Source organism: Pinus tabuliformis, chromosome J (genome assembly GCF_031772625.1).
Source record: "Pinus tabuliformis cultivar Carrire ecotype Pingquan chromosome J, CPIR1, whole genome shotgun sequence".
Taxonomy (NCBI): domain Eukaryota; kingdom Viridiplantae; phylum Streptophyta; class Pinopsida; order Pinales; family Pinaceae; genus Pinus; species Pinus tabuliformis.
In genome coordinates this window covers 1045390076-1045412874 of record NC_142295.1, presented here as the reverse complement: position 1 = coordinate 1045412874, position 22799 = coordinate 1045390076, and positions in this window count along the sequence as shown.

The following is a 22799-nucleotide window of genomic DNA, read 5'->3' as shown; positions in this document are numbered from 1 at the left end:
TTGCTGGGTTACAGATTGGTTGAAGATCGAATGGCACAGGTCCAGGGGGAGCATATATTCTTCTAATAATGCATTGTTGGCATTATGGTAGAAGATATTAGAGGAAGTATAAAAGGAGAACATGGATGTTGATCTAACTATTGCTGCTAATATGTCTCTATCTCTCTTGTCAAGGTCACTTATGGTGTTTGGTGGATTATGGTTCTTCTTGAAGAATTTTTCTCTTGCAGATCTGGTCTATAGTCAAGGGGAGCTCATTCAGAAATTTCAGCAGGCACTCGGGGGGGAGTATGGAAAGCAAAGGAAGAGAATACCTTGGTCCACCCTTTGCCCTTGATGTCAAAGGGGGAGAATGACTTTGAGGATCTTGGGGTTGCCATCAAGTCCAAAGGGGTAGATTGTTGGCATTATGATTCAGGTTTGGCACTATGGCACAGGTGTTGTACCTGATGGCAACCCACTCAAGTGGCAAGACTCTGTTTAGGCTCTCAAAATGATTGAAAATAAGGGGTTCACAGGTGCAGCGTTCAAAAGGTGCGGACCCGCAGGTATGCAACCAAGAAGTGCGGACATATCTACAGGTGCTCCGTTCAGAAGGTGCGGACCCCAGTTCACTCACTCCAATGCAGAGAAGCGTGCACACGTGGGGTTTCTTATGTTTGGCCCTTGGTATTTAGCTCGTCAATCATGATCCTATGGTTTTGGTCCGTGGTATAGGATCTAAAGTATTGAACCCCGGTTTAGATACCTTGTATTGGTTTTCGATGGTTTTGTCCCATGGTGTGAATAAAGGCTTGCCTATAAAAAGGAAAGGGGATCACTTGGCTAGTCACTGGTGAAAATTTGACATATCTTAAGATCTGAAATTTTGGGTAATCGATTTTAAAAGCTAGATCTAAATCAAAGTGAAATCTGTAATGTGGAAGGCAGATCTGTTGATAGGGCGTGATCTCTTGGGCGCGTGATGAGATCGGTGGATCTGAAAATCTGTGGTACATCAGTGGACTGTTAGTTTGGGTCTATTTGGAGGTTCGCAGGCAATCCACAGCTCAAGTGCGGAGGTACGCAGGACAGAAGAAGGCACAGTGCGGAGGTACGTAGCGTGACAGAAGGTTCAGTGCTTGGGTATACAAAGAAGCAGAAGGATCAGTGCGGAGGCACGTTGTCGGGCAGACAGTTCAGGTGCAGATCTGAGTAGTGGCACGCAGTTCTGCAGAAGGGCTAAGTGCGGTGGTACACAGAGCACAAGATGGATCAGGTGCGGATCTGCGCAGTCAAGGCACAGAAGAACTGCGGATATCCGCAGGCTGCTATTGGTGAAGTTGCGGATCCCTTTTGAAATAATTATTGACTGCCTTTTATCTATTGCTGCAGAGTTCTGGGTTTAGATTTCTGGTATTACTTTTCTGTTTACAGCATTCTGAGAAGTTGGGTGATTCATTGGTTGATTGTATAAGGAGATTGGGTGATTCACATGTACTTGATGATTATTTGATCTTCTTGGATCCAGTCTGAAAATTAATGAAACATGGTCCTTAAAGAAGTAAAAGAGCTAAGGGGGTTGTAGCTCTCTTCCAGGAGAGACTGGAAAATGAGAGAGGGTTGTAGCTCTCTGCAGGTTGCAGCTTGCGTACTGGTAGAGGAATGCACCAGTACAAAATCATTGTAAAAGAAGTTTCTAATTGAAAGAAGATAGAGACATATTGCAGCAGGTGATTTTCACCCACATTGGGTTTCCACCTTATATCTGGTGTTCTTTGGTGTGATTATCTATTTTTCTTGTTCTTGCTCATTATTATATGGTACTGGCATACAAACTAATGATCAATATCTGAAGAATAAATTAATTGAAAAGAATTTGATAATACTGATTCACCCCCCCTCTCAGTATTATTTCCAGCAATATGTTTATCTTGGATATGGTTGAGGGTTCTAGCCCCCTAAAGGGGGTTAGATGATGATGGCTAGGAGATATATTTTTCTTGATTGTTGAAGTTTCCAAGTAACTTTTGCATAATAATGTGGTATTATTGGGCTTCACTAGGAGAAATTCTACATGGTCCTTATGTTGGATGTGTGATGGGGGACACTCTTTTAAGGTTGGATGTGTTAGCCATTCTAATATGTCCCTTTCTCTGATCATGTTTCTATGGTGGGATGATTTAGGGTGCCTTTCTGAGATTTTTCTAGGTGATTTAACTTTATAATGTCACATTTTCTAGACATCAACTAGGGTAAGGTATTTCATGATGTTAATACCCTCATTGATATGTTATATCTTAATTTGTTAGAGTTATATATGGGGTATTAATAATTATATTATGACTTGATGTAATCTAACCCTTTCATAATGTTAGATGGTGATTTTGATTTAATAATCCCTTGTTGTTGTTGCACTCTAGGTTGGAGCTTTTGTTTTGTTGTTATAATGCGGAGGTTTTCCTAGGGTAAATTTTGTCTTCTTCTTGTGCATTGTGATTGATCTGAAATTGATCAATGGATGATCAAGGATCTAGAAAAGCCTAAAAGTCAAAGTCACTGGATTCAAGTGGAAGAAGCGTCATTGCGTAGAGCTCACAGAAACGACTCCAACACAACTTGAATGGGTGTATTTGGCCTCCGAATGAATGAGAAACTTCTTGTTGAAGTTTGTGATGAATCAATGCAAGTTGCAATTTCACTACTCAACACATGGCTCTTACAGTGAACAGATCAAGGTCATCTTCAGTTTGGTTGCAAGGTGAGATAATGGGTTGAATGGATTAAAAGACGATTTCTTATTATATACATGGTGATGGCATATGTATTAAAATTTCATAGTTTACAAAAACCGTATATAAAAAATGAAATAGGTGCATTTGATTAATTATGTACATAACATATATTAAATATGGAAATGGGTTATAAACCTAGGTTTAAAGCCATGGAAACAAAATATTACAAACCATATAATATGGTGGGTACATTAATATGGTTGAACGCATACAATATGGTGTGGATTTTATGGTATAATAACATAGTTTATGGTCCAAACAACATGTACCATTCCAAGCCATGAGATCCACCACTCCACCATGTTCACATGCCACGGGTTTGTTGACGGTGCTGGACCCACCAACATGTCAAGGGGATCTCCCTGGTAAGAAGCCCCAATTAGACCTCAGACTGTTTGGTGTAGGAGTCCCAGCAGTGGGTCGTAAAGTAATGCCTTGACCACGATGTTGCATAGAGGAAAGTAAGATAACTCTGTCAGTAGCAAGGGTGTGACCGTTGTAGTGAGTCAAGGAAGGTGAATGAGAGGTTCAAACACATGGGCGGTGAGATGAGTGCACCCCTTAGCAACCTGTAGCAGTACTCAGCTGAGAAGGGAACACACGAGTGACGATTCATGACAAGTTGGAAAGCAGATTAGTCGATAATTCAAAGTGATGGTTAAACCAACAACACACCTGCAATAAGATTCATATAAATGCATACGAAGCATTTCATACACAAATACGTAAGTTAAACAACATATATTGCTAAGCAACTGGAGCAGTCCAACTACAAGAACAACATATGCATGAAAATGTGATGGCTCTTATTATATAAACAAGTGTAAGTCCCAATCATACAATACATCCATGTAAACTTGATAGACCCAACAGTGAAGCGTTACAGCCACATCCACCTGCTCCTCCAAAGAGATGAACTAGCTTTGTGCAGTGGAAAAACCAAGGCACATTACAATACTGTCCAAGCTTTCTCCAAGATAGTCTCAACAAAAGCTTGGCTGACCAAAAGCCTATACAATGAGTTATGAGGGACTATTTATAGCAAAGGGTGGGTTGGCACTTGACATTCCCCTTTGTGATTGTTCAACTACCCTCATGAATCTTCACCTACTCTATGATTGTTACATTCACTATTGACAATTGAATTACACTTGACATGACTCAAAATTACAATGCACATGTACCCATGTGAACACAATGGCTTGAGCAAGCCAAACGAGACATCACTCTTAGACAACTATAGAATTCCAACTCCTCAACATCCTCATGCTGATCAATAGTAACATATTGATGCCAAGATCTGTAGTCTCTGATAGTGTCTGTGTGTTCCACAGTGACATCCGTCTAAAACCTGACCTTCACCTCCATAGCATCTGGGGACACTGCTCGAGCTCCTTTGTCCAACTCAGCTAAAATCATGTGCATCATTGTCTTCAATTGTGGTCGGACCAACAACATACATGTGCATGATGTCTGCACAGATAGGCAAGTTTGGGCTGGTGGCGATGCACATCAATTCGTCAAAGTATGAGTCAAGCTCTATTTGGACCTTCTTTTTGGTCTTCGCCTAGGTGAGAGTCCCAAGTGATGGGATCACATGTGTGCACACCACAACATCCATGCTCTTGAATACTTGTGCATGGGAAGCCTGTATGCTAGTGATGAGTTGTTGGAGGTCCTCATAGTTTTGGATTTGACTCCGAATGCGTGCTTTCAGCTCAACCACATTTGGCCTCATCATCTTTGGCAAGTGAAGTGGGGCTCCCTTATACTTCATCGTCCATTTTTTCATGTCATCAACAACAACATGTATGTTCGTCAAGATGCGTGCTCTCCTAGCACATCGTTGCTGCCATCCATTGAGATGGACAACCGCTTTGTGCATGGTACCAAACTTGGAGTACAATGCTTGCATAATTGTGTCAAGGGACAATACTTCATCTAGTATTTCCTTTTTCAATTCATCTCAGGCAGAAATTGTCACCAAGTCTCCTCCTTTCTTGGCCACCTGTAGTTCCTTCCCCATTTGCTCATTCTCAGCTATAATAAAATGAACACTTGAGCTAGTGTCTTTGGCATACACTCTAGTTGCATCGGCCAAAGCAGTTGGATGCTTGCACACATCAGTCATAATCACTCATTCTTCAACTTGTTCAAGGGATGTTTGATCCTCTGGAGTTGACACTTTGCAAGACTACACAACTCTTTGTTGGGATTCATCAAACGAGATGTTGTGCATCTCTTATTCTGGCTTATCACCAACGATCTCAGTTTCTCCTTGGTCATCTGAGACTTGCTCTTCTTCTAGATGCATTGAAGTGGGTGAGTCAACCTCTTTGTGGTGAGGCATGAGGACGGTATCCTGTTCCAACTCCTGCTACTCCATCTCTGCATCCGACTGTTGAAGTGCATGTTCTATCTCATGAGCAAAGTCTTACCCCTGCGATGGTTCAACTTTTTCGCCTGATGCCAACTGTTCAGATGAATCAACTACTTGTATGGGCGCTGCTTCGTTGGTTTGCACATGATGTGCCCTCTGTTGTATCTGCTACTGCTGCACTTCCCTCTCATGTTTGCGCAATCTTGTTCCTTTCGGAGTTGCTCTCTTAGCTCATGCAACTCCTTCTCTGCTTCTTCCATTCTCTTCTTATCCTTCTGCCTTCGCGTGATTCTCTTGTCATGTTGCTGCCTATTTGCCTCTATTGCCATAGGTGCTTTCTCTACAAGTGGATCTGCTCGAAACTTGTAGCTTTTCGCCTCCTCCATGTGATCGACAATCTTCCTCTTCCCTTTTTTGTGCATTGGTATGTTAGGCTCTACTGCCACCGCTGCTAGTGTTGGTGCTCTCTATAATGTTGCTTCACACTACTTCACTAACCACTCCACAACGAATCCAACTGGTCCATTGGGTCTGGAGAAACTGTAGAAATATCTCCATGGGTCCTCCTTGGCCCAATGAAATTCCATGTAGATCTAGTTGAACTAAACTCTTGTGTAGTGATCCTTCACAAAGAAATGTGGGTCATACGGATTGAAGCTTCGGAGGTCGAATGGATACTTCTTCATCAGTTTTGCTTCAACATCTGCTTGCTTGATACTTCTGATCTCATATAACCCAATCCACAAGGGAAGAGTGGGCCAAGGTGCCTTCTTCTTCCGCTGTAGTCTAGCTGTCAATCCTGATACGCTACTTCCTGCATGACAAGTACATCCAAGGAAAACTTTGGCAGAACATTTGGAGGCTTCTCTGCACAAAACATTTGGATGAAAGTGACAGATGGTAAGGCATACCAATCTGCAATACCTATCAATTCCTCCATTCCTTCCTTTAACATGCAAGGTGGATCTTGTACGAATATCATCTTGTACAAAGGGACGACAAAATGATCGGACAACCGTGTGATTACTCCTTTGAAGTTGCATTCAGAAAACAACTTGAAATATGTGTTCACAGTAGTCTCCACTAGTGACCATGCCCACTCCAAGCCCAGGAACTCATGTCGGGAATAGAATACATCTAGGATGTAGGAAGACATGTAGATATCTACACACATACCTCCGGGTGACTCTCGAGCCTTCATGACTTGCTCCAACTGATGAGCCAGTATGTCGAACTAGTTACATGGTTTTCCTTCTCTAGCCACTTGGTCCAGTTCAACCACCCAACTCTGTGGGAAGGGTTCTGTGCTTGTTTTTCCATACAATCAACAAGAAAATATTATCAAGTATAGGTACACCTTCCTCAGTTTCTTTGTCTTATAGACCTGGTTGGGTGTCATCCTAAAACAAGTTGGCTCCTTTACCCAATCCTTCAGAATGTCTTTGAAGTTAGCACTACTGTTGGGTACGCTGAATGGAGTCTCAATGAAAGTCACGGGCTTGGACATCTAATACATCCCATCATAATCCTATTCCCAGAAGGTCGCAAGGTTTGTCCCACTGACACTGCTCAAGGTCATCATCTCGGGATTAGTGTGAGAGATGATCCAGTATATCATGTCCGTCCATGAGAACACAAGATATTTGCATGCAATCCAGTACAAGACGGACTTGTGAATGTTCATGTACACCTAACAGTCTTCGAGGTGTTCCCCAAAAGTACCTACAAATGTTTCATTGACTTCTAGCCACTTCATTTTGATGTCCTTGTCTAGATACAACTTTGTATCTTCATAGATCAATAGACTAGAGGACATTTGTTTAACTGCTGCTCCAGCTACATTTCCATTAGTGTTGTGGGATCCTGTTCTCTTGGAATCCATTGAGACAGATGAACACCTAAAAAATCTGGAGACAAACAATATGAATGGCAATAAATCTGTCAGTGAAAACAAAGAAAATTTTGGGGATGACACAACACATACCAAGGAAACTGATGAGAAATATTGCACAATTTCTTATGGGAGGCTAGGTGACTGGCTGCTAGAAATGCGCAAAAGGCAGTCTGGGTTGTCTAGGAGGCAGGACTGGCTGCTGGCTGCTGGGATTGCGCAATGCACAATTCCATCTAGGAAGGACTGCAGGCCCAGGCACTTATTTGAGAAATTTCATGGGTCAGCAGTCACTGTCCTCTAGAAATGTGCAAAATAGTCCTGGAGGCAAGTGCTGGGAAAAACTGTGCATCTCTGGAGAGGAAGGCAAAGCCTTCCTTCCCCAGATTGTGCAATGCAGTCTTAGTGAGGTAGAGTCTGGGCCAAGGTTGGCCCGGCTCGCTGATGGGCAACTAAAAGATAATAATATAGTGAATGCACGACGACACTAAGTGAAAGTAGAAGTGATTGATAGTGCATGAAAAACATGAATGAATGATTCATCAAACAGATCAACATGCATGTGGGTGAAGCAATATGCCGGTTGGGCGAACGTTCGTGCAAAACAATTTCATGCATGTGACAGCAGTGAGATAGCAACAAAAACTGAAATAGAGCTAGGAAAAGCTATTATACATGTAAACGAAAACAAGCATTCAAAAAAATCAAGAAAACGACACTCATACAAGCGAATACACAAAAAACGACAGAAATGCTGAAAAAGGCAAGTTGAGATCACTTACCCGTGAATAGCTGAGCCAGATGTGTCGAAGAGTCCTAGATGTGATGTGGGATGTCAAAGCTCCAAGATCGATGTGAAATAATGAGCTCTGATGCATCGAACAAATAAGTTTGGGATTATGATGCTCATGCCACAAATCTAAGAAAAAACGACACTTGGAGGGAAACTTATAAAACAACTTTGCATGTAACTCTCGGCTGCTAAAAATAGCTCCATGAATCATCGAATGCCTTTTTCATGTTTCCTTTTTCTATTCCCAGAAGAACTAGTATTTCATGCATGGAATTCAAGTTTCCTCGGTCCCGGGTGGAACTGGTCAACCAGACTGCTCATGTATGCAGCTGCTTAACTGCTCGAGGAAAATGTGCATTTTTGGCTGGGAGCTGGGATGACTACCCAGGAATTTTAAGTAATTTCTGGGTAGAATAGCTGACTACTGCCCAAATTTGCACAAATTCTGGGCTCAGCATCCCTACTGGGGAAATTTGTGCAATTTCTGCTGGGAGTGTTGGTTGATAGAATTGCGTAATTCTTGAGCCTAGCAAGTTGCTAGACAGAATTACGCAATTTCTGGAGGGAAGGCTGGTTGCCCTCTAGAAATGCGCAATTTTCATTCAGCCTATAGCTAGACCAAGTTCGAGTGAACATCCTGTGAGGGGAATGCATTAAGCTGTTCTCGACAGACTGCCTTTGTGCATGAAAAACATTGAAGCTTGTGTACTTGACGAAGCAAGACAAAGTGTTGTGAAAGGTTGGTAGGGAGGCTCCAAAATGGGCTAAGGAAAAGTTTTGTAGGGTGGTTGTAGCTGCTACAACACTTGGAAACACACTGGTAGAACTCTAGCTCTCTAAATAGACCTTGTTCATGAAAAACAAGTCTAACACATCCGGAAGTATTGTTCAGTTCTCAGATCGTCTTGGTTTCACACTGGATTGATTATAAGATGTAGCATCTTCCAAGATCTTGGTCAATTGACACACATCCCAAGCCAAGGAAACAAAGTTTCGATTGGGGTTGAGGGGTATAGGTGCACAAGCAGTATAGTCGTTAGAGTCTTAGTTTCATCTCTAGTGTTGCTCCACTGCCAACAGGCCTGGACAGTGCCCCAGTGGAGTCACATAGGAACACAAGCATGGTTCCGCTGCCAGCAAGCCTAGTCAGTACCCCGACGGAGTTACTTGCATCACCTCCTTGCGCAGGAAGCCTTTCTCCTCTTTTGCCTTATTCATTTTTCATTTTCAAAATTTTTGACTTTTTATTTTTTTCATTTTTCATTTTTTCAATTGTGCATAGCAATTATTAATTTCAAAGGTGGAAGAGGTATCCCGACTTATTGAGAGTAGAAGAGGTTGTTCCAGTAGAGAAGTAGTTTATTTGTACCTCTAACGTGCTTGTTAAGGTTCCCCCCTCACCTTACTCTACTTGACTGAGTTGACAAGAGTTAACCCAGAAACAACCGACTAGAGAGGGTGACACTAGTTAGTGAGCAAGCATTGTGTTTTCACCAAGGTTCACCTCGAATGGTGTGTATTTTCCTTTGACTTATCATGATTGAAAGTAACAATCTCTTCATACAAAGAAAATATGACAGATAACCAAGTATTGATAGTTGTACAAGCCCTCTTGTACTTCACCCAGCTCTTTTCAAGAGTCATACATGGTTTCATGCAAAACTAACCTACAAACGAAACAAAAAAACTAATAAACATCAAAACGAATAAAAAGCAGAAGCAAAAGTGAAAACAAAGCAAGTAAGCAAATAAGCATGCAAGCGGACTAATTGAAAGAAAACACTACTCCTACTCCTACACTAATGGTGCATGGGCCTGATCACATGAAGTGATATTTCCAATGTAGCCATCAACACATTGGTAGATCCATGTTGGTGAAGACTTGGTCCGTGGGAAACCCAGTTGTGCAAACCAACAAGCAAGAAAGAGATAATAATGAAGACAACCACACTTCGTGTGTGACAGTGCCCACAAGACATAAGTGACTACAAGTGCATGATGGATAGTCCGTGAACTTATCATGGTGTTGTGTGACACTGCGTGTAACTTTGAAGCATAAACACACTCTTGACTGAGATATGCAAGCAAATGAAAGAAACAAAGATAACTTGTGTCGTACACATGTGCTTGAAATGTAAAATTCCTCCAATGCATGAGCGAAGGGATCATGCAGTTTGAGTGGAGGAGATGTGATCTATGTGTGAGATGGATCTTCAATTCATACAAATAAGTGATGAGGAGCCTTGGGTGACTGAACAGTTTCTTGATTGGAAGTGAGACTAACCCCAAGATAGTGAGGACCTTACATAACCATCAACTCGGGCTGAAGTGCCTCGACAGTCTTAGGCATTTCAACTTCATCATCGGGTAGATTATCATAAACTAGTGGCTTCGAAAGATCAACTGTGACAGAGTCCCGATCATGATCAAATATGAAAACAAATGGATCACGACCACCATGATCATAAAAATCAATGATTTCATCGACATCCTCATGATCAGATGAATCAAACAGAGGGGTAGATGAAAAGTGAACAAACTCATCCTCTGCATTTCCGGAAAAAACAGATGAAAGTTCAAATGGATTTTTAATGAATAACTTATCCTCTCTGTTGTCAAATGATTGACCAACATCCGGTGAGTCCTGCGAGAGTGATCAACAATGGGTGCATTCGTGGATGAAGACACACATGCGAAATCATATATGGAAGGTTCACCAAAGATGTTAGGAAAGAATGGAGGGGGCTCGGATGGAAGGGAGTCTTCCTTCGCCGAGTGTTGATTCTCAAACTCCCACTCATACTCTTCATGAATGACAACGCATGTTGGTTGTGCAACACCAACTCCATCAATGGGTTGTTCCTTGTTCACAACAAGTGAAGAGTTTGGAATGGACGAACACAAGATATCATCATCCGGAGGAACACCCGAGTGCGAAGACGGAGGTCGTAGAATATAATGCATATGAGAACTCAAAGGACTCACAACCAATCTGCATGAAAATTGAGTGAAGTGATGTTGGGAGGATGTGAAAGCTGAATAGGTGTGTGAGTATAATCTTCAACATCACTAGGCAGTGGTGGAGTTGTCGAATGAGAGGAAGACAGACAATTAGTTGAGATAGTGACCACATCCACATGAGATTGCGTAGCTCCATCAGTGAAGAGTGTTGAGCGAGGCTTGATCTCAAGCTTCTTCTTGGGACAGGTAGATTTCTTAAGGAAATACTCGAACCGATCCCAAAGATAAGCGAATTTCATCTGGCTCCTTGGAGCTTGAAACTGCAAGTCACGGAAGCGATGCCAAAAATCAATAACCGATTCATGCAGAGCTTTCTGTTGCCGTAATAATTTTTGGTCAAGAGGGTCTGGATCAAAATGATATAAAGTGTCTTCAATAAGATCACAAAAGTGCTCAACTGAGTGCACGCTATCAGCCGATAGGCTGAGCAGCCATCGATGTGGAGATTTGCGAAGTGTGTGTTTAAGCAGCAACCTACTTGTTCGTTAGAACACCCATCTTCCTCATGAAGCATGGAAAGAAAGGCATGTAAGTACTCAGGCCAGGCCACTACGCCTTCACCATCATATGTGAAAGTGGACAAGAGATTGAAAAACTCCCCCGTGATGAATACATCTTCACGATTCAGAAAAACATCATGGGGGAAGAAGAGTGCAAGAATACATGAAAGATATGCAGAGGTTCAAAACTGGATGAGAGGACATAGCTTGTAATTTGGCCCTCCTTCTAGCGCCATAAATGTTGATGGTACTGGACCCGCCAACATGTCAAGGGGATCTCCCCGGTAAGAAACCTAAATTAGACCTCAGACTGTTTGGTGTAGGAGTCCCAGTAGTGGGTCGTAAGATAATGCCTTGACCGTGATGTCGCACATAGGCAAATAAGATAATTTTTTCAGTAGCAAGGGTTTGACCACTGCAGGGAGTTAAGGAAGGTGAATGAGAGGTTCAAACACATGGGGGGTGAGATGAGTGCACTCCTTAGCAACTTGTAGCATTACTCAACTGAGAAGGGAACACACAAGCGAAGATGCATCACAAGCTAGAAAGCAGATCAGTTGACAATCCAAAGTGATGGTTAAACCAATAGCGCATATGCAACAAGATTCATATAATTGCATACGAAGCAGTTCATACACAAATATGTAAGTTAAACAACATATATTGCTAAGAAACCAGAGCAGTCCAACTACAAGAACAACATATGCATGAAAATGTGCCATCTCTTATTATATAAATAAGTATAAGTCCTAATCATACAATACATCCATGTAAACTTGCTAGCCCCAACAGTGAAGCGTTATAGCCACATCTGCATGCTCCTCCAAAGAGATGAACTAGCTTCGTGCAGTGGAGAAGCCAAGGCACGTTACAATATTGTCCAAGCTTTCTTCAAGATAGTCTTAACAGAAGCTTGGCTGACCAAAAGCCTAAACAATGAGTTATGAGGGCTATTTATACAAAGGGTGGGGTGGCCTTTGACATTCCCCTTTGTGGCTGTTCAACTACCCTCATGACTCTTCAACTACTCTATGACTGTTACATTCACTATTGACACTTAACTTACACTTGACATGACTCAACATTATAATGCACTTGTACCCATGTGAACACAATGGCTTGAGCAAGCCAAACTAGACATCACTCTGACTTAGACAACTATAGAATTCCAACTGCTTAACATCCTCATGTTGATCAATAGTAACATATTGATGCCAAGCTTTGTAGTCTCTGATAGTTTCCGTGTGTTCCGCAGTGAAATCCGTTTGAAACCTAACCTTCACTTCCATAGCATCTGGGTACACTACTCAGGCTCCTCTGTCCAACTCATCTAAAAGCATGCACATCATTGTCTTCAATGTGGCTAGACCAATAACATACTTGTGCATGATGTTTGCACTGATAGAAAAGTCTGGGCTGGTGGTGATGCGCATCAACTCGTCGAAGAACGAGTCAAGCTCTAGTTGGACCTGCTTCTTGGTCTTCACCTAGGTGAGAGTCCCAAGTGATGGGATCACATGTGTGCACACCACAACATCCATGCTCTTGAATACTCATGCATGGGATGCCTGCATGCTAGTGATGAGTTGCGGGAGGTCTTCATAATTCCAGATCTGAGTCCAGATACGTGCTTTCAATTTGACCGCATTTGGCCTCATCACCTTTCGCAAGTGAAGTGGATCTCCCGTGTACTTCATTGTCCATGTTTGCATGTCATCTACAGTAGAATGTATGTTCATCAAGATGTGTGCTCTCCTAGCACATCGTTGTTGCCATCCGTTGAGATGGATGACTGCCTTGTGCATGGTACCAAACTTGCAGTACAATGTTCGCATAACTGTTTTAAGGGACAATACTTCATCTAGTATTGCCTTCTTCAATTCAGCTCGGGTGGACATTGTCACCAAGTCTCCTCCTTGCTTGGCCACCTATATTTCCTTTGCCATTCGCTCATTCTCAGCTATAAGAAAATGAACAGTTGATCTAGTGGCTTTGGCATACACTCTGGTTGCATCGGCCAAAGTAGCTCGATGCTTGCACACATTAGTCACAATCACTCGTTCTTCAACTTGCACAGGGGATGTTTGATCCTCTGGAGTTGAAACTATGCGAGATTGCACAGCTCTATGTTGGGATTCATCAAACGAGATGTTGTGCATATCTTCTTCCGGATGATCACCAAGGATCTCAGTGCCTCCTTGGTCATTCGAGACTTGCTCTTCCTCTAGATGCATTGAAGTGGGTGAGTTGACCTCTTTGTGGTGAGGCATGAGGTCAGTATCCTATTCCAACTCTTGCTACTCCATGTCTGCATCCCACTATTGAATTGCATGTTCTTTCTCATGAGCAAAATCTTGCCCCTACATTGGTTCACCCTGTTAGCTTGATGTCAGCTATTCAGATGAACCAACTACTTGTTTGGGGAGCTCTTGCTTCTTTCATATTTTCTCTCTCATCTCATGAAACTCCTTCTCTACTTCTTTCATTCTATTTTATCCTTCTGCCTTCGCGTGATTCACTTGTCGCACTGCTGCCTCTTTGCCTCTATAGCCATAGCTGCTTTCTCTACAAGTGGATTTGCTCGAAACTTGTAGCTTTGCTCCCCCTCCATGCAATCAACAATCTTCTTCTTCCCTTTGTCATGCACTCATATGCTAGGCTATGCTACCACTACTGCTATTGTGGTGCTCTTCGTGATGCTGCTTCATGCTACTTCGCTAACCACTCCACAGCGAATCCGACTAGTTCATTGGGTTTGGAGAAACTATAGCAATATCTCCATGGGTCCTACTCCGCCCAATGAAATTCCCCGTAGATCCATTTGAACTGAAATCTCGTGCAATGATCCTTCATAATGCAATGTGGGTACGGATTGAAGCTTCGGAGGTCGAATGGATACTTTTTCATTAGTTCTACTTCGACATCTGCTTGCTTGATACTCCAGATCTCATATAACCCAATCCGCAACAGAAGACTGGGCCAAGGTGCCTTCTTCCATTGCAGTCTAGCTGTCAATCCTTCTGAGATGTGATAGGCTACTTCTTGCATGACAAGTACGTCCAAGGCAAACTTTGGAAAAACATGCAGAGGCTTCTCCGCATTGAACATTTGGTTGAAAGTGTTGGACGGTGAGGCATACCAATCTGCAATACTTATCAATGCCTCCATTACTTCCTTTCACACGCAGGGTGGATCTTGTTCGAATATCATCTTGTACAAAGGGACGACAAAATGATTGGACAACCGTGTGATTACTCCTTTGAAGCTGCATTCGGACAACAACTTGAAATATGTGTTCACAATAGTCTCCGCCAGTGACCATGCCCACTCCAAGCTCGGGAACTCGTGTCAGGCACATACTGCATCTAGGATGTATGCGGACATGTAAATCTCTACATGCATACCTCCAGATGCCTATCGAGCCTCCATGACTTGCTGGACCTTCAGCTAATGAGCCAATATGCCATACCAGTTACATGGTTTTCGTTCTCTAGCCACTTGATCCAGTGCAACCACCCAACTCTGTGGGAAGGTTTCAGTGCTTGCTTGGCCATACAGTCAAAAAGAAAATATGATCAAGTATTGGAACACCTTCCTCAGAATCTTTGTCTTATATACTTGGTTGGATGCCATCCTGAAATGAGCTAGCTCCTTTATCCAATCCTTAAGAATGTCTCTGGAGTTAGCACTGTTGTTGGGTAAGCTGAATGGAGTCTCCATGACAGTCACAGGCTTGGACATCTGATACATATCATCATTATCATGTACCCATAAGGTCGCAAGCTTCGTCCCACTGACACTGCTCAAGGTCATCGTCTTGGGATCAATGTGAGAGACAATGCAGTACTGTATCATGTCCACGCATGGGAACACGGGATATCTGCATACAATTCGGTACAAACCAGACTTGTGAATGTTCACGTACACCTGATAGTCTTCGAGGTGTTCCCCAAAAGTGTCTGAAAATGTTTCATTGACTTCTTGCCACTTCAGGTTGATGTCCTTGTCTAGATACAACTTTGTATCTTCATAGATCGGCAGACTAGAGGACATTTGCTCAACTGCTGATCTAGTTGCATTTCTATTAGTGTCCTGGGATCTTGTTCTCTTGGAAGCTATTGAGACAGATGAACACCTGAAAGATCTAGAGACATGAAATATGCATGACAAGAAATTTGTCTATGAAAACAAAGAAAATTTCAGGGATGATACAACACATATCTGGGAAATTGATGAGAAATTTTGTGCAATTTCTTCTAAGAGGCTAGGTGACTGGTTGCTAGAACTACACAAAAGGTAGTCTGGGTTGTCTGGGACGTAGGACTGGCTGCTAGATCTATGCAATGTGCAATCTAGACTAGATGATGGTTGCAAGGATTGCGTAATGCGCAATTCTATCTGGGAAGGATTGCAGGCCCAGGGATTGATTTGCACAATTTCCTGGGCCAGTAGTCACTGTCCTCTAGAAAAGCGAAAAACAGTCTTGGTGGCTAGTGCTAGGAAAAAATGCACATTTCTGGAGAGGAAGGTAGAGCCTTCCTTCCCTAGATTGCACAATGCAGTCTCAGTGAGGCAAAGTCCGGGCTAAGGTTGGCTCGGCTCGCCGACGGGCAACTAAAAGCAAATAAGACCATGAATACACAGCGACACTAAGTGAAAGAAGAAGTGATTAACATTGCATGCAAAACATGAATGAATGATTCATCAAACAAATCAACATGCATGTGGGTGAAATAGTTTGATGCATGCGACAATAGTGAGATAGCAACGAAGACTGAAATAGAGCTATGAAAAGCTAGTATACATGTAAATGACAACAAGCGTTCAAAGAAATCAAGCAAACAACACTCATATAAGTGAATACACAAAAACCTACTAAAATGTTGAAAAATACAAGTTAATACCACTTACCCGCTAATAGCTAAGCCGGATGTGTCGAAGATTCTTGGATATGATGTAGGATGTCAGAGCTCCAAGGTCAATGTGAAAGAATGAGCTATGATGCATCAAATAAATAAGTTTGGGCTCATGACACGCATGCCACAAATCTAGGAAAAAGTGACACTTGGAGGGAAACTTCTAAAACAACTTTGCATGTAAATTCCAGCTGCTAAAAATAACTCCCTGAATCATGGGATGTCTTTTGTATGTTTCCTTTTTCTATTTTGGGAAGAACTAGTCATGCATGCATGCAAGTCAAGTTTCCTCGGCCTCGGGTGGAACTGGTCAACCAGACTACTCAACCGCTCAAGGAAAATATACATTTTTGGCTGGGAGTTGGTCTGACTACCCAAGAGGTTTGCGCAATTTCTAGGTAGAGCCGCTAACTGCTACATAGATTTTTACAAATTCTTGGCTAAGCAACCCCGCTGGGGAAATTTGCGCAATTTCTACTGGGAGTGTTGGCTGGCAGAATTGCGCAATTCTGGAGCCCAGCAGGCTACCAGAAAAAATTGCACAATTTATGGAGGGAAGGCTGGTTGCCCTCCAAAAATGCGCAATTTTCATTGGGAAGCTGCTCAGCCTGCAATTGGACCAAGTTCGGGTGAACAACCTATGAGGGGAATGCATTAAGTTGTGCTTAACAGGCTGCTTTTGTGCATGAAAAACACTAAAACTTGTGTACTTGATGAAGAAAGAAAAAGTGTTGTGAAAGGTTGGTAGGGAGGCTCCAAAACAGGCTAAGGAAAAATTTTGGAGGGTGGTTGTAGCTGCTACAACACTTGGCGACACACTAGTAGAACTCCAGCTCTCTGAATGGACCTTGTTCATGAAAAACAAGTATAACACCTCCGGAAGTATTTTTCAATTCTCAGCTCATCTTGGTTACACACTGGCTTGATTGTAAGATGTAGCATCTTCCAAGCTCTTGGTCAGTTGACACACATTCTAAGCCAAGGAAACACAATTATTTCAATTGGGGTTGAGGGGTATAGGTGCACAAGCAGTATAGTCGTTAGAGTCTTAGTTTCGTCTCTGGTGTTGCTCCACTACTAGCAGGCCTGGACAGTACCCTAGTGGAGTACATAGGAACACAAGCATGGCTCCGCTGCCAGCGAGCCTGGTCAGTACCCTGGCGGAGTTACCTGCATCACCTCCCTCCGCAAGAAGCCTTTCTCTTCTTTCGCCTTATTCATTTTTCATTTTGAAACTTTTCGACATTTTATTTTTTTCATTTTTCATTTTTCCAATTGTGCATAACACTTATTCATTTCAAAGGCGGAAGAGGGATCTCAACTTATTGAGAGCAGAAGAGGTTGTTGTAGAATTTCCCACTGTAGATCAACAAATTATGCAATATACTAAAGAAAAATACAAGATCTACTTCTACAACAAACTTGCGGAAGCTTAATTGAATTTGAGCAAGACCAAATAGAACACATATAACTGAGAATGAGAAAGCAATCACACATGAACATAGAAGAATACTATGGGGAAAGCCTCAGTTAAAAACCCCGCTATCTGTATTATCATACAAGTGGAAATATGTCTGGATTACACAAAGATTTAGCTCACAGGCTATCCAACTCTCAGTACAATCTCTCTGCTACTCATAGATAGTCAAAGGTTTCTCACAAACCTTCTCCTCTGCCCTCCAAGCCTCCTATTTCCTTGCGTAGTTTCTCCTAGTGTTCAATGCTGCCACCTGTGTGAACTCACCTCTCACACAACTCACTAAACTTTGAAATAATTGCGCAATCCTGAAGGAGATAATTCCTTCTCCATGGATGAGTTTCCTATATAGGAAAATTCCTCCAACTGATAGTACATTGTCCCTTCCTTTGATCTCAACTAGGTCTCTGACTGAACTGACATGCATGAGTTATTTATGAGAGAATATTCAGTTATGTAAAGTGCAGTAGTTACATGCATGCATGCATTAACTAACTGAACTCACAATTAGTTCAACAAACTATTTGAACTAATCTAACTAGACTTAACTCAGTTAACTGAGCTAACTAATTACAACTCAGCCCAATCTCCTTTAATCAAGAGATAACTTCCTCAGTCAATGGAGAAACTGTTATATGTCTTCACACAGACTTCATGTTTGATTTCCTACAACTAATTAACTCAAAATGAATTAATTAACTATTTTACAAACAGCTGCAAAGATCAAATTCAAATTTTACTTCTCAATTTTAGTTCAGGGACTAACTAAAATTGGAATCTATCCCGAAATGCTATTTATAGCAATGTTATTTTTAGCACTTCCATTTTTCATTCCTTGTTGCTATGTCCAACAATGGTACCTAAAATGCTATTTATAGCAATGCGATTTTTAGCATTTCTATTTTTAACATTTCTTGTTGCTATTTCCAATAGTTGTTCCGATAGAGAAGTAGTTTATTTGTACCTCTGACGTGCCTGTTAAGGTTTTCCCCCTCACCTTACTTTACTTGACTGAGCTGACAAGGGTTAACCCAAAAACAACCGACTAGAAAGGGTGATACTAGTTAGCGCGCAAACATTGTGTTTTCACCAAGGTTCACTTCGAACAATACGTATTTTCCTTCGATGTATCATGGACTGAAAGTAACAAGCTCTTCATACAGAAGCATGATGACATATAACCAAGTAGTGATAGTTGTACAAGCCCTCTTGTACTTCACCCAACTCTTTTCAAGAGTCATACATGGTTTCATGCAAAACTAACCTACGAACGAAACAAATGAACTAACAAACATCAAAGCAAAGAAAACGTAGAAGAAAAAGTGAAAGAAAAGAAATCAAACAAGCAAGCAGACAAACAAGCAAACAAAGTGAAAGCAAACAAGCATGCAAGTAGACTGACTAAAAGAAAACACTACTCCTACTCTTACATTAACGGTGTATGGGCCTAATCACATGAAGTGATATTTCCAATGCAGCCACCGGCACATTGGTAGACCCATGTTGGTGAAGACTTGATCCGTAGCTACCCAGTTGTGCGAACCAACAAGCAAGAAAGATATAACAATGAAGACAACCACACTTTGTGTCTAACAGTTCCCATAGGACATAAGTGAGTACAAGTGCAAGACGGACAGTCCATGGACTTATCGTGGTGCTGTGTGATACTGCATGCAACTTTGAAGCATAAGTACATTCTTGAATGAGACATGCATATAAACGAAAGAAACAAAGATAACTTGCATCGTACACGTGTGCTTGCAATGTAAAATTTCTCCAATGCATGGGCGGTGGGATCGTGTAATTCAAGTGGAGGAGATGTGATCTGTGTGTGAGATGGATCTTCAATGCATACATATGAGCGATGAGGAGCCTTGGGTGACTAAAACATTTCCTGATCAGAAGTGATACTAACACAAATATGGCGAGGACCTTACATAACCATCAGCTTGGGCTGAAGTGCCTCGATAGTCTTGGGCGTTTCAACTTCATCATCGGGTAGATCATCATAAATCGGTGGCTTCGAAAGATAAACTATGATAGAGTCCTGATCGTGATCAAATACGGAAACAAATGGATCATGACCACTGCAATCAAAAAAATCAATGATTTCATCAGCATCCTCATGATCAGATGAATCAAACAGAGGGGTAGATGAAAAGCGAACAAACTCATCCTCTGTGTTTCTGGAAAATACAGATGAAAGATCAAGTGGATTTTCAATGAATAACTTATCCTCTCTGTTTTCGAATGATGGACCAACATCCGATGAGTCCTGCGAGTGATCAACAATGGGTGCATCCGTGGATGAAGACACACATGCGAAATCATGGATGGAAGGTTCACCAAAGATGTTAGGAAAGAATGGAGGGGGCTCGGATGGAAGGGAGTCATCCTTCGCCGAGTGTTGATGCTCAAACTCCCACTCATACTCTTCATGAATGACAACGCATGTTGGTTGTGCAACACCAACTCTGTCAATGGGTTGTTCCTCGTTCACAACAAGTGAAGAGTCTGGAATGGACGAACACAAGACAGTATCATTTGAAGGAACACCCGAGTGCGAAGACGGAGGTTGTAGAACATAATGCATATGAGAACTCAAAGGACTCACAACCAAATCTACGTGAAAATTGAGTTAAATGATGTTTGGAGGATGTGAAAACTAAACAATTGTGTGACCATGATCTTCAACATCACTAGGGAGTGGTGGAGCTGTCGAATGAGAGGAAGACGGACAGTCAGTGGAGACAATCACCACATCCACATGAGATTACACATCTCCATCAGTGAAGAATGTTGAGCGAGGCTTGATCTCAAGCTTCCTCTTGGGACGGGCAGATTTCTTAAAGCAATACTCGAACTGGTCCCAAAGATAAGCGAATTTCATCTCGCTCCTCGGATCTTGAAACTACAAGTCACGGAAGCGTTGCCAAAAATCAATAACCGATTCATGCGTAGCCTTTTGTTGTTGTAACAGTTTTTGTTCAAGATGGTTTGGATCAAAATGATAGAAAGTGTCTTCAATAAGATCATCAATGTTGAGATTCACAAAGTGTGTTTGCAAGCAGCAAGCTGACATGTTCGTCAGAACACCCATCTTCCTCATGAAGCATGAAAACAAAGGCATGTAAGTACTCAGGCTAGGTCACTTCGCCTTCACCATCATACATGAAAGTGGACAAGAGATCGAAAAACTCCCCTGTGATGGAGACATCTTCACGATTCAAAGAACATTGCGGGGGAAGAAGAGTGCAAGAATCCATGAAAGGTATGTAGAGGTTCAAAACTGAATGAGAGGACACATCTTGTCATCTGGCCCTCCTTTTAGCACCAGAAATGTTGATGGTGCTCAACTCACCAACATGTCAAGGGGATCTCCCCGGTAAGAATCCCCAATTAGACCTCGAACCGTTTGGTGTAGGAGTCCCAGCAGTGGGTCGTAAGGTAATTCCTTGACTGCGATCTCGCACAGAGGAAAGTAAGATAACTTTGTTAGTAGCAAGGGTTTGATCATCGCAGTGAATCAAGGAAGGTGAATGAGAGGTTCAAACACATGGGGGTGAGATGAGTGCGCCCCTTAGCAACCTGTAGCATTACTTAGTGGAGAAGGGAACACACGAGCGAAGATGCATCACAAGCTAGAAAGTAGATCAGTCGACAATCCAAAGTGATGGTTAAACCAACAACACATCTGCAACAAGATTCATATACTTGCATACGAAGCAGTTCATACACAAATCTGTAAGTTGAACAACATATATTGCTAAGCAATCGGAGCAGTCCAACTACAAGAACAACATATGCATGAAAATGAGTTAGCTCTTATTATATAAAGAAGTGTAAGTCCCAATCATACAATACACCATGTAAACCTGCTAGCCCCAATAGTGAAGCGTTACAGCCACATCCACCTACTCCTCCAAATAGATGAACTAGCTCTGTGCAGTGGAGAAGTCAAGGTGCGTTACAATATTGTCCAAGATTTCTTCAAGATAGTCTTGACAGATGCTTGGTTGACCAAAAGCCTATACAATGAGTTATGAGGGAATATTTATAGTAAAAGTTGGGGTGGCCTTTGACATTCCCCTTTGTGATTGTTCAACTACCCTCATGACTCTTCACCTACCCTATGATGGTTACATTCACTATTGACACTTGACTTACACTTGCATGACTCAACATTACAATGCACATGTACCCATGTGAACACAATGGCTTGAGAAAACCAAACTAGACATCACTCTGACTTAGACAACTATAGAAGTCCAACTACTCAACATCCTCATGTTGATCAACAATAACATATTGATGCAAAGCTATGTAGTCTTTGATAGTGTCCGTGTGTTCCGCAGTGACATCCATCTGAAACATGACCTTCACCTCCATAGAATATGAGTACACTGCTTGGGCTCCTCTGTCCAACTCGTCTGAAAGCATGTGCATCATTTTCTTCATTATGGCTAGACCAGCAACATACTTGTGCATGATGTCTACACGGATAGACAAGTCTGGGCTAGTGGTGATGTGCAACAACTCATTGAAGTACGAGTCAAACTCTAGTCGGACCTTCTTCTTGGTCTTCACCTGGGTGAGAGTCCCATGTGATGGGATCACATGTGTGTGCACTATAACATCCATGCTCTTGAATAATCATGCATGGGAAGCCTGTATGCTAGTGATGAGTTGTGGGAGGTCCTCATAGTTCTGGATCTTACTTCCAATACGTGCTTTCAGGTTGACCGCATTTGGCCTCATCATCTTTGGCAAGTGAAGTGGGGCTCCCTTGTACTTCATTGTCTATGTTTGCATGTCATTAACAACAGCATGTATGTTCGTCAACATGCGTGCTCTCCTAGCACATCGTTACTACCACCTGTTGAGATGGACGACTGCCTTGTCCATGGTACCAAACTTAGAGTACAATGCTCACATAACTGTGTCAAGGAACAATACTTCATCTAGTATTTCCTTCTTCAATTCAACTCAGGCAGACATTGTCACCAAGTCTCATCCTTGCTTGGCCACCTATAGTTCCTTCGCCATT